This window comes from Cololabis saira, chromosome 23, assembly GCF_033807715.1.
Source record: "Cololabis saira isolate AMF1-May2022 chromosome 23, fColSai1.1, whole genome shotgun sequence".
NCBI classification, from domain to species: domain Eukaryota; kingdom Metazoa; phylum Chordata; class Actinopteri; order Beloniformes; family Belonidae; genus Cololabis; species Cololabis saira.
This window is the reverse complement of record NC_084609.1, coordinates 29,448,248-29,462,506: the sequence shown is the minus strand read 5'-3', so window position 1 is coordinate 29,462,506 and position 14,259 is coordinate 29,448,248. Positions and strand designations below refer to the sequence as shown.

The following is a 14,259-nucleotide window of genomic DNA, read 5'->3' as shown; positions in this document are numbered from 1 at the left end:
TCGCCTTCATCCGGCTTTGCCTTTGTGTGCATCTCAAATATGAGACACGTATGCATACAGTACATACAATAACCAAACATCCACAAGAGTTCAAAATAACAGAAAGGCATAGAACAATAGATTTAGACAGAATTGCTGCAAACATCACAGTTACCGCACAATGGACTTGACTGACTATTAAAAACATCATTATCCATCATTGAACTGTGCAAGTGAACAAGTAAAGAAAAGAAAAGTGATTCAACAGGCTGATGACACTTTTTTCAACAAATTAATTCATCTTCACCCAAATTCAGTATGAACGCAGGGAACAGAATCATAAGTCACTTTAGAAAGAAGAAGCAGCAGGAGGGAAAGAATCGCAGTCATCATTAACTTGTGAGGGCGAGTAAAAGGAAGCTGTCCAAGAAGCTCGATGGCTGTATTCATTTTCAATGATATGATAAGAAAAAATCTTGCACTTACCTTCATTATTCATTTCCATGAATTGAATTGTATTAAAAAGGTGCTAGTGATCTATTAGCTGTCAATAAATGAATACAATTTATTGTAGGAAAATGAAGAAAGAAATATTTTAATGTGAACGAATCTGACAACAAAAAGCTGGTGCTGCAGCATACGTGTACCCGAGGAAAATGACGAGACGACAAATGCACCTGACACTTGTAATGAAGCAAGAGGTGAGCAGATACTTAGCAACCCAGTTACCCACTGGTGCAGTGCAAAATTGATTTAATCTTCTGACAGCTTTGAAATGAGCAGCATTTATCTTCGCAGCCTAAATGGGACCCGGTCTGTGCCTCATCACACCTGCAGGAAATGACGGAGAGGGTGTCTCTACAGGTGGAACAATGTAGCCAGTTAGAATATGTTCAAATTATACAAAATTATGCTTTTGTCCCTTTTTTGCATGTAAAAGCAACAACAGATAATGATGCTTGTGATATTTGCAAATCATCACCAATTTCTTATTCTGGCATCCTAATATGCAATTTTGGGATTTCATTTTCCTTCAATTTGGGAATTGTTATTTGAAAAGAGTTTCAGGGAGGAAGGTTTAAAGAAAATAAGAAGCTTGACATGCAACAAATAAGTGGTTTTCCATCCATCAGTCTTAGCCATCCTGAACAATGATTTAACTGGAAAGAGGTAGGCTGGCGTTGAGTTGTGAGTTGTTTTCTTTTTTAGCATTTAACACAAATTGATGCAAATTGTTTTTTCTTTGGCAAACAGGAAATTCACGAGCCCTAAAACATCCTTTCTTTTCCCTTTCAACTGCACTAAGCATGCATGTCTATATTTCCAGGGCAGCAGACGACTGCTCCCATGTTTCCAGCGTTACTTGAGAGTCCAGGAAGAACCAGTGGTTGTTGCTCGCTGACCATAAAGTCAATTGGATTGAAAGAAGTGCCTCTACGCAGAACTCAGAACCGACTCCAGTGGCACATTTACCAGGAATACCGTATTTTCTGGACTATAAGCCGCTACTTTTTCCATAGGTTTTCAACCGTGCAGCTTATACAAAGGTGCGGCTATTCTGTGGATTTTTCTTCCACCGCTCGGGGCGCTCTAACCGGAATTACAATCAAAACTAAGACAAAATAAATGCAAAGAAGAATACGGTACTCCTTCTTTAGCAGATAGAAGTAGGTAGAAGCAGATTTCAAACAGATAAATAGATAAATAAATACCGGTTATTTTCTCTTGGTTCTGTCCCGTTTTAATCAGCAAAGTTGCTGCCGTGTTAAAAGACACTGTTAGGAAAGGATCTATTTAGGTACAAACATGTACATCATTTACAGTTCAAAATCCTTCTGTACATGTAGTAAATATCTAATCTAACAACATAAATATCTGCGGCTTGCATATCTTTTTTTTATAAATAGAGCGGCTGCGGTTTATATGCAGGTGCGGCTTATAGTCCAGAAAATATGGTATATTATGGCTCTTTTCGACTAGCACCTACTCAGCCCGACTCGCCTCGGCGCGGCTCGTCCCGGCTCCACCCGTTTTGTCCTCGTTTGTTTTTCCACAGCCAGGGGAGAAGTGGGGGGGGTTGGGGTGAAGCGGCTGTGACGTACTCGATTGCGCAATCCCTTTGTTCGTGTCGGCGCTGATCAGAAATCAGCTGGAGCCGCGAGCGCCTGAGAGTAAAACAGAGCTCCTGGTAGATCTGATCGTTCCTTATCTCCCGTCTACATCCCTTTTTAATTCTCTCCTCAGCACCAGGTTTATGAACATCTGCACCTCAGAGTTGGATAAGAAACAGACGTTTGCGCTGTGTAATAAAATTGCAGCGAGTCTCTCTCTCTCTCTCCCCGATTCCTGATTCAAACGTCTGACGGCCCCCCGACCAATCAGTGGCCTGTAGTGTGATGATGTCAGATACAGCCGACTCAGCAGCTTAGAACCTCAGCAGATTAGATACAGAAAAGTATCTGCTTGGCACGGCTCCACCCGCCACGGCCCGTAGTGGAAAAGCGCAAGACGGGGGCGTGGCGGGTAGAAGCGAGCTGAGTAGGTACTAGTGGAAAAGCGCCATTAGTTCAGAGAGCATTACTGTATAAGTGTCGTTCCATGAACAAGAAAGCTGTTTCAAGGACAGTTTTTAGGCACAGATTGCTTTTCGGGTGCTGACTGCACAATTCAAATATGCTTAAAGTGTTGTTTTTTTTTTAGGAAGACCATATTCAATATTGAATCAATTTTCTCCATCAAGTGCTTCATATTTGCTTGGGTCACGCAGGAATGGTGACGCAGCGCTACAGGCACGGCTGTGGGTGATGTCTATCGCCGTAATATGAGAAGCAAAGGCAGATGGCTGTGAACAAGCTCACTGACTTCCAATTTTTTATCTAAATATAGGAAGAAACTGCCAGCAACAGCTCTTTTATCCTGGGACGGCCTCCCTAACAACACCGGAACTCTTCCCTCTGTCAACTTCTCTGTTAACTGCAGGGGAGATGATTACAACAATTTGGTTATTATTAGGAATGGTAAATATTTTACCGCGGTAAAAACGATAAATTCCCGTTGATGACGTTTTTGTGTAAAGCTGATTTATAGTTCTGTGTTAAATCCACGCACAACGTACGTGAAGGAAGGAAGGAAGGAAGGAAGGAAGGAAGGAAGGAAGGAAGGAAGGAAGGAAGGAAGGAAGGAAGGAAGGAAGGAAGGAAGGAAGGAAGGAAGGAAGGAAGGAATGAAGGAAGGATGGAAGGAAGGATGGAAGGAAGGAAGGAAGGAAGGAAGGAAGGAAAGAATGGAAGAAAGGAAGGAAGGAAGGAAGGAAGGAAGGAAGGAAGGAAGGGAGGAAGGAAGGAAGGAATGAAGGAAGGATGGAAGGAAGGATGGAAGGAAGGAAGGAAGGAAGGAAGGAAGGAAAGAATGGAAGAAAGGAAGGAAGGAAGGAAGGAAGGAAGGAAGGAAGGAAGGAAGGAAGGAAGGAAGGAAGGATGGAAGGAAGGAAGGAAGGAAGGAAGGAAGGAAGGATGGAAAGAATGGAAGAAAGGAAGGAAGGAAGGAAGGAAGGAAGGAAGGATGGAAGGAAGGAAGGAAGGAAGGAAGGAAGGAAGGATGGAAGGAAGGAAGGAAGGAAGGAAGGAAGGAAGGAAGGAAGGAAGGAAGGATGGAAGGAAGGAAGGATGGAAGGAAGGATGAAAGGAAGGAAGGAAGGAAGGAAGGAAGGAAGGAAGGAAGGAAGGAAGGAAGGAAGGAAGGAAGGAAGGAAGGAAGGAAGGAAGGAAGGAAGGAAGGATGGATGGATGGAAGGAAGGATGGAAGGAAGGAAGGAAGGGAGAAAAGAGGAAGGGAGAAAAGAGCAAGGAAGGCAGGAAGGAAAGATATGGGCCTGAAAGAAAGAAAGAAAGAAAGAAAGAAAGAAAGAAAGAAAGAAAGAAAGAAAGAAAGAAAGAAAGAAAGAAAGAAAGAAAGAAAGAAAGAAAGAAAGAAAGAAAGAAAGAAAGAAAGAAAGAAAAATTCCGGTTGATGAGGTTTTTGTGTAACAAACATGGCGGATCTGATAGATGTATAGTTAAAAAGGTGGAGTTGAATTGGTATTTTTTTTATCATCATTTTTATCTTTATCGGGATAAATGCCAGAAATTTTCGTGATACATTTTTTAGTCCATACCGCCCATCCCTAGTTATTATTACTGTATTCTTTCTTAAAACTATGAGATAATAGCATTTCTTCAGCCGTTGCATGCGAGTAATCTAAGTGAGATCAGCGAGTCAAGAAGGAACTAACTTGTAAATATATATTTTATTTCTAGCCGGGACTCTGGTGCTTACATAATCAGCCTTTACCAAGATGGTTTTTAATATTTGATACAGAAGGACAACTCTTACATGAAAACGGTTCTCCAGCAACGTTGCAGATGTTTCTATCTCAAAATGGAATGAAACTACCATACTCTTTGTAAAGTTTTGTAAAGGACTTAAAGATGGTGGTGTGTGGTTAAAAATCCACCCGCTCACAATGTTCATCTGCTGCAGCAAAAGCAAAACCGAGTCTGAAAACTTGTGTCTGGGATGCCGACGGGTCTTCACAGACTGGCAGCTTGTCCGAGCAAGAGCTGACTGAAAAAGAACCACAGACAGAAAAAGAGAAGAAGAAAAGATCTTGCACTGGAAAAGACAAGATCAAAACACACAACGTGTGGGAGAATTAATAATTGACTAGCTATCAGAAGCTCCTCATTCTACGAGGACGGATCCAGCCTTGGAGGTTTGCATTTACTCTGTTTCAGCAAAGGGGGACATAACAAATGTGTGAGGAGATTTGTTCTGAAAGCCCGCGGTACAGAAGCAGTGCAGCAGATGAGTTATCGGTATTGATTAGAGCCCCCATGCAACGTCCCAGCAGAAAAGCCATTATTGCACCTTCTGTGCTTCAGCTGTTCTGCACGCTGAACGTCAAGAATCTCTCTCTCACACCCACAAATAAATACATTGCACTCCTCTTTCAGAAAGTCCCCCCTGACTGTAAAAGACTGAATATTTCATCAGGACGACTTCCCGGAACAGCTCTGATTGCGCTGAGAGAAGTGTGGCTAGCGAGGCTCCTCCTCCTCCCAGACCTGCTCACATTCACGTCACCGCATCTCTTACGGGAGGAGGGCGACGCTCAAACACGGCACAGGCAAACTCAGTAACCCCACAGTGCGGGGAGGCAGGTCGCACTTCTGTGCCATAACTTCTTGAATTAACTATGAGCCACAACACAGAGACGAGGAGGCTTGAGAGACGAGGAGGCTGGAGAGACGAGGAGGCTGGAGAGACGAGGAGGCTGGAGAGAGAAGATGCTGGTCCACCTGACATTTCATCACAGAGCCAGCGAAAAGGTCACATGCTGCAAAAGCATCAGTAACTTTAAAACCAATTTGAGCAAACAAACCAGTGCTATTTATCAACAGACACTTAGGGCAAATCCCAATACACCCCCTACTTTCTACCACGAGCCCTCACTCACTATCACTAGCCCTAAAAATGAAGCCACTTGGGTAGGGTCCTTGTAATGTTCCCTAGGGATTGGGACACCACTTGCTACGTCACTGCGTGGTTTACGTTCGGGTAAGTAAGCGACTGCGTAGTTACGTTTGCACATACATCACACCATATCAGGAAGCCCAGTGTCAAGGTTTGACATTCCCCCCAGCTTTCAGTTTCTGTCTTGCCCCACCTGTGTCCCATCTGCCCTGATTGTCTGCACCTGTGTCTCGTCATGTCTCGTTATCCCCTGTGTATATCTGGTCTTGTCATTCCCTTGTTGCCTGTCGGACCGTACTGTTCTGTTCCTCATGTTTCCTGCCACGTTCTTCCTCCTCCAAGTTTTTTGATCCCTTTAGTTTGTTTTGATCCTGCCAAGCAGCGCTTTTTTTTTTCTCTCTTTTGATAAATAAATCCTATTTTTTGCCGACTCCTGCCTCCCGCCTCCTGCTCTCCTGTGTTTGGGTCCACACCTTACCCCATACTGGGGGTAATAATCGATGATAAACTTAGCTGGAAATCACATATAAATAGTGTAAAATCAAGAATGTCTAAAACCCTAGCAATAGTAAATAAAACAAATTATTTTTTCTGTCAAAGAGCACAGTTTTTAATGTATAACTCACTCATAGTTCTATACATGACTTATTGTGTGGAGATATGGGGTAACACCTATAAAACAAATACAAACCCTATTTTTCTATTACAGAAAAGAGCTTTAAGGATAATTAATAAAACCGACTATTATGAACCAACAAATAATCTTTTTATTAAATATAATATCTTAAAATTCCATGATATAGTAGAGCAGAAAACTGTTTTATTTGCCTTTAAAGCCCAGCAGAAACTGCTACCAAACTACATTCAGGATTTGTTCCAGATAAAAGAAACCCACTCTGACCTGAGAGGGAAACTCATGTTTGAGACGACGACAGCAAGAACTAATATTAAAAAGAGATGTACATCAGTTAAGGCTAGAGAAATTTGGAATAGTTGTAATAACAACCTAAAAATGTGTCGCTCTATCGTCAAGTTTAAGAAATTGTTTAAAGAAAATACTGTAAATAAATATAAAACACTATTATTATAAAGTATACTATCAAAAACATTCTAGGATGTGAAATGTCAATTTTATATTTTGTCTTACTTATTTTTTTCTTCTTTATGTATTGTTTGTTTTCACTGAGTAAAAGCTAATGTCTCATATTTTTGCTGATCATAAGAAAGAAGGGTAGGCACTATAAGCTACGGCTTCAGCTACACCTTTTCGGCAAAAGAAATGTTGTTTTTTTTCTTCCTTTTCATCTTGTTCTGTACAAGCCGAAATAAAGATTCATACGTGACACCCAGAGTTAAAAGCTGTTTTAATTTCTGCTGTAGCACTGTTAATATGCCACTTTATTAAGGTTTAATATTTTTTCAGTTAAGATCCCCAACCTGGGCTCAGTTTATCACAATAACGCCTGTTAAGAAATTTGCTCCGATGTTTTCGGGGATGAGAAGAGCCGCCGGCGATTTATGGTTCCACGTTAAATCGACGCAGAGGCTACGCCGTACGGTGCGTGTCGCCGCGTAACCTACAGCGTAGGCTCTGCGTTGGTGTAACACGGAACCATAAATCAGCCTTTATTCTGGCGAGATCTGAAGATACAACGCAACAACGGGCAAGTGAGTGATTATGTACATTCACTGAGTGAATATTATGAAAGTTAAATATATATTTCTTGCTAGAAATGTAATCAAAACACATTTTTATGCAGAAACTAACTCAAAATATTGATTTTATTCACTAAAAAATAATAAATGTCCGCCATGTTTTTTTGTTTTATTCAGTCTGCAAATGACGACGTAAAGGGGTAGATTGATACTCCCTACCCCTCGTTATGTCCACTAGCCCTACATGCAAAGAGGAATTGGGACACCACAACCCTCACGGGAATGCGTAAAATTTAGGGGTGGGAGGGGATTGGGACTGGCCCTTAGTGCTATTTATCAACAGACGCTTAGCAAAGTAGCATTATAACTTGGTCCCCTTTCCTTCCCCGTCCTTCAGTTACTGATCTAACCCTAAAGAGAGTACTGCTCAAGCCAAAGGAAGCACCAGCAGAGGTTCTCCTCAGCTAACCTGCTCGCTGGAGGCTCTCACATTAACGTAGGGAACTGGAGCTTTTTACTGAAAACACTTCATTCTCAACAGCTGCATCAGTGCTGAGGACGCGCTGCTCTGGCTCCAGTCAACCGTGCAAACATCATCTCATACAATATTCAATACACAGTCCTGTTCTTCCCACAGGCAAGAGGAGAAATGCATTTAGCAGCCTAAACAAAGACTAGCGCTGGTGATCACATTATAGTCCAGGTACAAGTTGGAATCTGACGACAGGCTCAACATAAGGGGGAGATCTCAGTGAAGGGGACTTACATTTAGATTGAAGAAGCTGTGGAGCTCTTATGTAACAAAAATGAAACCAAATCTCATCTTTTACACATCTGAAATCTTGTTCATGGTTTAAATCACCTTTCAATTTCAATTCAATTTTATTTCTAGGATCTTTCCAGAGACCCAGAACATAAACCCCCGAGCAATTATTACATAAACAATGGCAGGTAAGAACTGATATTCTTCAGTTCTTCAATTCTTCAGGTAAAAACGGATACCCTTCAACTGATATTTATCTCTCTCTCAGAGCTGGAGAGAAGAGAGGAAAGTGCCAGTGCTGGCGTCGACGGTGACGTCCACAGGTCCTATCCGTTTCTAAAGCTGCTTCTACCCAGGGTGGAGGTGAAGTACGTGAGACTACTGCAGCTTTTACGGGGTGGCAGGTCGGGGACAAACCGGACCAACGGGGGGGTCACTAATACCACCGTAATGAGGCGAACTGTAAACCCCAAACATTGTACTTGTTGATTATCATGTTAATGACCAGGTTAATTACCGTGATAATTACCATGTTAATTACCATGTTAATGACTATGTTAATTAAGCCCTTTAAAAAAAATAAGTGAATATGTACAAAGAGAAAGCTGAAGTGCTCAAAGAACAAAGAAAGCTTGGAAAAGCATCCCCAGCATGCAGAATTATGAAACACTAACATACAGGACTGTGTCAGAAAATCAGAATATTGTGATAAAGTCCTTTATTTTCTGTAATGCAAAAATGTCATACATTCTGGATTCATTACAAATCAACTGAAATATTGCAAGCCTTTTATTATTTTAATATTGCTGATTATGGTTTACAGTTTAAGATTAAGATTCCCAGAATATTCAAATTTTTTGAGATAGGATGTTTGAGTTTTCTTAAGCTGTAAACCATGATCAGCAATATTAAAATAATAAAAGACTTGCAATATTTCAGTTGATTTGTAATGAATCCAGAATGTATGACATTTTTGCATTACAGAAAATAAAGAACTTTATCACAATATTCTAATTTTCTGAGACAGTCCTGTACACACAGGGTTCAGTTAAAGGTTTTCTTGCTTCCGGGGACCAATATCCAAATCAATGCCACAAATCTTTTTCTCTAAAGTACACTTTAGAGAAGCAAAGACAAACCTCACACCAGTAAAGTCATCCTTGCCTGATCGGTCAGCCTCCCCCCAGCAGCCCTGGCTGTCACACTCACCTCTGCAGGGACACTTGCTGCCTGTTGTCTTTGATCGGGCTCTACTTCCTGCACCCCGGGTGCTCCACCACGAGAGGCAAAAGCCTCACCTTCACAGAAACTAGAAGCTGTTGCTCGACTGGAAGTCGAAAGAGGAAATGAAACATGGAAAGAAGAGGAAGAAAGGACTCCCTCAGTCTTCCACTTCTTCTACCTAGTGCCACTGCCAGCTCCCCCTCCTCTCCTCCTCCTCCTCCTCGTCTCCCCTCCCCTCACCGGCCAGGATGGGCCTGACGGCGCTTACTGAGGCAATTAGACATGTTGTTAGCAGCAGGTTGCGCAGGGTTAATTAAAGCAGGATGACAAAGCAGAATAAAGCCAAATGGGAGCGGGGGCGTCGCCCTGGATGAGAGCTGACGGTGCTTTGTGTGGTGGAGTCTCTAACTGGAAGTGATCTCATGCATTATACGTGAGGAGCGCGGTGATGTCAGTTCACACAGAACCGTGTTACAGTCACACATTCAGGGCTCTTTAGTTAGAAAATGTTACCGGGGTTCAGGAATAGAGAGACGGCCGATCTTATAGCGCTTTTTCGGTACTGGAGCTTTATGTGAGAGATATCTCTGGAGATTGCAACCATTATGTACCATTTTCTTGTTATTCCTGCACATTTACATGATGCAAGGCAAGTTTATTTGTATAGCACAATTCAACACAAGGTCATTCAAAGGGCTTTACATCAACATTAAAAGCGGCAAGACACAATTAAACTACAGAAGAGTATTAGGGCCAGGCAGGAGAAAAATAAAAATAATATTTTAGGGGAGGAAGATTTTTTTTTCATTATGCACTTCGAGAAAAAAGTCGAAATGTTGAGAAAAAAGTCAAAATGTTGAGAAAAAAGTTGAAATGTCGAGACTAATGTTGAAGTACAATTTCAAGAAAAAAGTCAAAATGTTGATAAAAAAGTCAAAATTTCGTGAATAACGTTGAAAAGTTGAGAAAAAAGGCGAAATTTCAACTTTATTCTTGAAATTATATTTCAACATTAATCTCGACATTTTTCGACTTTTTTCTCGAAATTGTATTTCAACATTAATCTCGACATTTTGACTTTTTTCTCGATGTGCACAATAAAAAAAAGAGATTTCCCCTCTCAAATACAGTACAATTTCAAGAAAAAAAGTCTGAATGTATTTCAACTTTATTCACGAAATTTCGACTTTATTCGTGAAATTGTATTTCAACATTAATCTTCACATTTCAACTTTTTTCTCGACATTTCTACTTTTTTCTCGAAGTGCACAATAAAAAAAAGAATCTTCCCCTCTGAAATATTTTTTCTCCTGCATGGCCCTAATACTCATCCGTATTAAACAGTAAATAACAAATAAAATGAAATAAAATGATAGGAAAAGAGGTAAAATAATCAAAAGTACAAGTTGTTAAAAAGTAAGGGCAGTAGAGTACAGCAGGTACATCTCATTCTTACAATGGCAAGAATTACGTTTTTATACGTCAAAACGTACAAAGACCGGGTCAAATACAGTATTACAAAAGTAATCTGTAACAATTCATACAGTGATTTAAACCAATTTGACAATTATTTGCCACAATGCCTGTTTCCAGGTCTTATTTCACACAACTGAGGAGAATTACCATCAAAGAGCTGTTTTTTCCACGAGCAAAAGAAAAATGGATACAGAGTGATGTTGTGATAGCGAGAGTGAAGGAAGTGAAGAAGCAAAGCCTTGGGTTATTTTTTTCAAGTCTCACAAACAGAAAAAAGGAAAAAAGAAAACCCATTGTAGCAAGGACAAACAGACCAACAATCAGATTTACCAATATGGGCTGGATGCAATCCAGGCGAGTTGGGCTCAAACAACTCAATTAAGGGAGAGAACGGGATGACCTTGGAGCAGATTTGGAAAAGCAGCGGTTGCCCCTGACAGCGGAGCTGGAAAAGCAGCGGTTGCCCCTGACAGCGGAGCTGGAAGAGCAGCGGTTGCCCCTGACGGCGGAGCTGGAAACAGCGGAGCTGGAAAAGCAGCGGTTGCCCCTGACAGCGGAGCGTCGGCGATGCCTCACCGGGCCGTTGGAGACGGCGTGGCGTCCTGCTGCAGTGCAGGCAAAGGTGTCAACAAAATCTTTCCAGCACGCGAGCTCCGTCCCCGTAGAGTTCGTTCAACTCTATGGCAAACTTCAAACTGCATCCCACACAAGAGTTCAAGAAGCTACAGTTTCAAGTGAGGGCCACTCAGCATTTCTGTGTTTTCTGCAAATATTTGAGAAACTTACTACGATGACTTTTTTTGTCCTTCATGAATTCATTGACAGAAATGTGGAAATCTTTAAACGTAGACTAAAAACTCATCTCTTTGGTCTGGCTTTTATGTAGCATCAAATTTTGTAGTTTTATTCTGTTTAACATTTTTTAGGGGCATTTTTTTTAATTTATTTATCTATTTCTTGTAATGTTTTTATTATTGTTATATTTTATTGTTGTGGACTGATTATTTTTAGCCTTAATTTTTGAACTTTTATCATTATTTCATTTTAATTAACTATATTGTATGTCAGTGTGCATTGGTCTCCCAGTTTTTATTTTATTTTTATTTTTATTATGCTTATTTTTCAATTAAAATGTTAAGCACTTTGTAATTAATTTACTTGGATGAAAGGCTATATACATTTTTTTATAGTTTAGTTTAGTTCATGACATCACAAAAAAAAGAATAAAAATGACAACAAGGCAACGAATACACTGTTCAAAGAAAACATTACAAAAAAGTTTCAACATCTAGACCGAAAAAGGTGTAGGCTGAAGCAAAGCTTATTCATAGCCTACCCTGTAAAGGATTATTTAAAGTAATGAAATAAAAGCAAGAAGTAAGAGATAAGACTGCCAGTAAAACAAATTGCCTCCATGGGGATAACAAAGATTCCTCAAGAAATAAAAAAAATGAAAAATAAAAGGTGCAGTCTACATGTTTCCTTCATAAATAAATAATCAAATCAAATCACCAATTAAATGAATAAATAAAATTGGATAGATTGATTGACTGATTGCTAAAATGTCAGGGAAAGAGTACGAGCTTAGTCCCTGAAAGGAAAAGTAAAAACTATCTCTTCGTATCAGATATTGGGGAAAACGCAACAGCTGTCTGATTTTATGACTTGATTTTTTTCATCTCAGCACTTGGCTACTATGCAAATGAGCTCGACAGTAAACAGATGGTCAGCATCCCTGGGCTGAGGGCGTGTGTGGAGGTGACGGGGTGGGCTAACGGGCCTCGGCGGGTCCTGGATCTGGCAGATGACAGATCCTCTGGTGAGGACGGTGACAGCGCGGCTCCAGAGACGGCGTCAGCACAAAGGCTTCCCGCTTCCTGCTCCCTCTCAGAGGGCCGGGCCTCTCCGCCACTGATGTCGGCAACTTTCCAGGATAAATGACAACTTGCCGGCTACAGAGCTGACAGGGTCGCCCCTTCTGAATGATTGATTTTGGTCCTGAAATGTACAGTATGTTCAACCAGGGAAGAATATGCCCAGAGTGGGTCTTTGAGTGTTTTTTTATTAATAAAAAGTCCTTAACAGCACAGTGAAGAACACAATTGCCCTGTAAATACGGAGTCTGCTGATACCCAGGCTCAATCACAGATGTGATTACATTTATACAGCTCCGTAAATGTTTATTTGTTTGTAACTGAACCATTACACTTGCGATTTAACAAGATTATATTTTCATAATTCACAACAGAGTCAGTTTCCATAGCGGCAAAGTGAATTAGCAATGGCAGGAACTTGGCTGATTATTATCTCCACTAACTCAGTCGACCTGTCAGATGATGAATGGAGCCACATCCCCTGAAATTTTCAATCAAATGAACTAATGGAGACAAATGAGGAGCTCCCCGGTCTATTAATCCGCACATGCATCCCGTATTGGGACTATACACAGGAGAATAAGTCCTGACTGATACGGCAGTTACTGCTACAGAATCAAACCACTGGACATTAAATATAAACTCGACAGCATGGAAATATTCTCTGAACGTGGCTCCAAAGTTTTCTAAAAAGTGGTCTATTAGTGTTTCATAGATGTGAACATGAAAATGAAATGAGAAATTGCTCCCAACAAACCCTCCTGGAAACTGCAGCAGCAGCCAAAAACCAACCCCTGATATTCTAACAGCAGCTCAATGCAATGGTGCCATTTCCAGGATGTGTTTTATTCCATTACTCGACAAATCCTTGCAACGACAATCTATACTGAAAAGAAGTGAAATGCCAGAGGCACAAACTCTGAATAAACAATCAAATAAGCTGCACCTGCACCCCCCCTTTGTGCAAGCTTCACCATGTAACAAGAAAAAGTTGGACGACTTAAAGTTTTAAATCACCAGGGGCCTCATTTATAAAAGAGTGTGTAGGATTCATACTAAAAGTGCACGTAAACCCAAAAGCCGAAAATGGCGGGCGCAAAAAAAAATCCCGATTTATAAAACCGTGTGCACGCACACTTGCACACAATGTTCGCTTTATAAATCACAGTCCAGCTGGAAGGTTGGGCAGGTGAATTCGCCTCATATCCCGCCCTCTACATGCCCACTTTTGACCATAAATGGGCAATACAAAGTAGTATTTGCATATGAATGAGACATGTCCCCCCCACTTTTCAAAATCATGTTTTTGTCCCCCCCACTTTTTACAGTTTAAAAACTAACGGTAGGCTCAGCCTGTAATTGCAAATCATCAAGACACTGTGCGAAGGTGATGCAAAATGGCCCGGCAGATTACATAAGGATCTTGCTGGTAACGGGTGGAATTACTCTCCGTCCAACACGACTCTACATCCCTGCACAGCTTCTCAGAGCCACCCTCCAATCTCCAAATGATTCATTACGTCTCCTCTAACGAGTGGGCTTTGGCACGGCAGCTATAACCCCACGCGCTGCATCGATATAGAAGTTATTAATATATTTAAATGTCAATTGAACCTGTTAGCATCATCACTGTGTGAGCTAACAGCGTGCCGCCTCTGAATCCTCTAATACTGAGAGAATCAAAGAAAGAAACATCCTACGTGGATCTGAATTATACAGGCCTGTTTATCACACCCGAGCCGTCAGCTGTGACTCTTTAGAGTAGTAGTTGTACTC

General features: G+C 41.0%; 1 protein-coding gene across 1 annotated transcript in view; it reads right to left on the bottom strand.

Annotated features, from left to right (window-relative positions):
• Window positions 1-14,259, bottom strand: part of nav3 (neuron navigator 3) — a 321,553-nt gene that overhangs the window by 79,318 nt on the left and 227,976 nt on the right.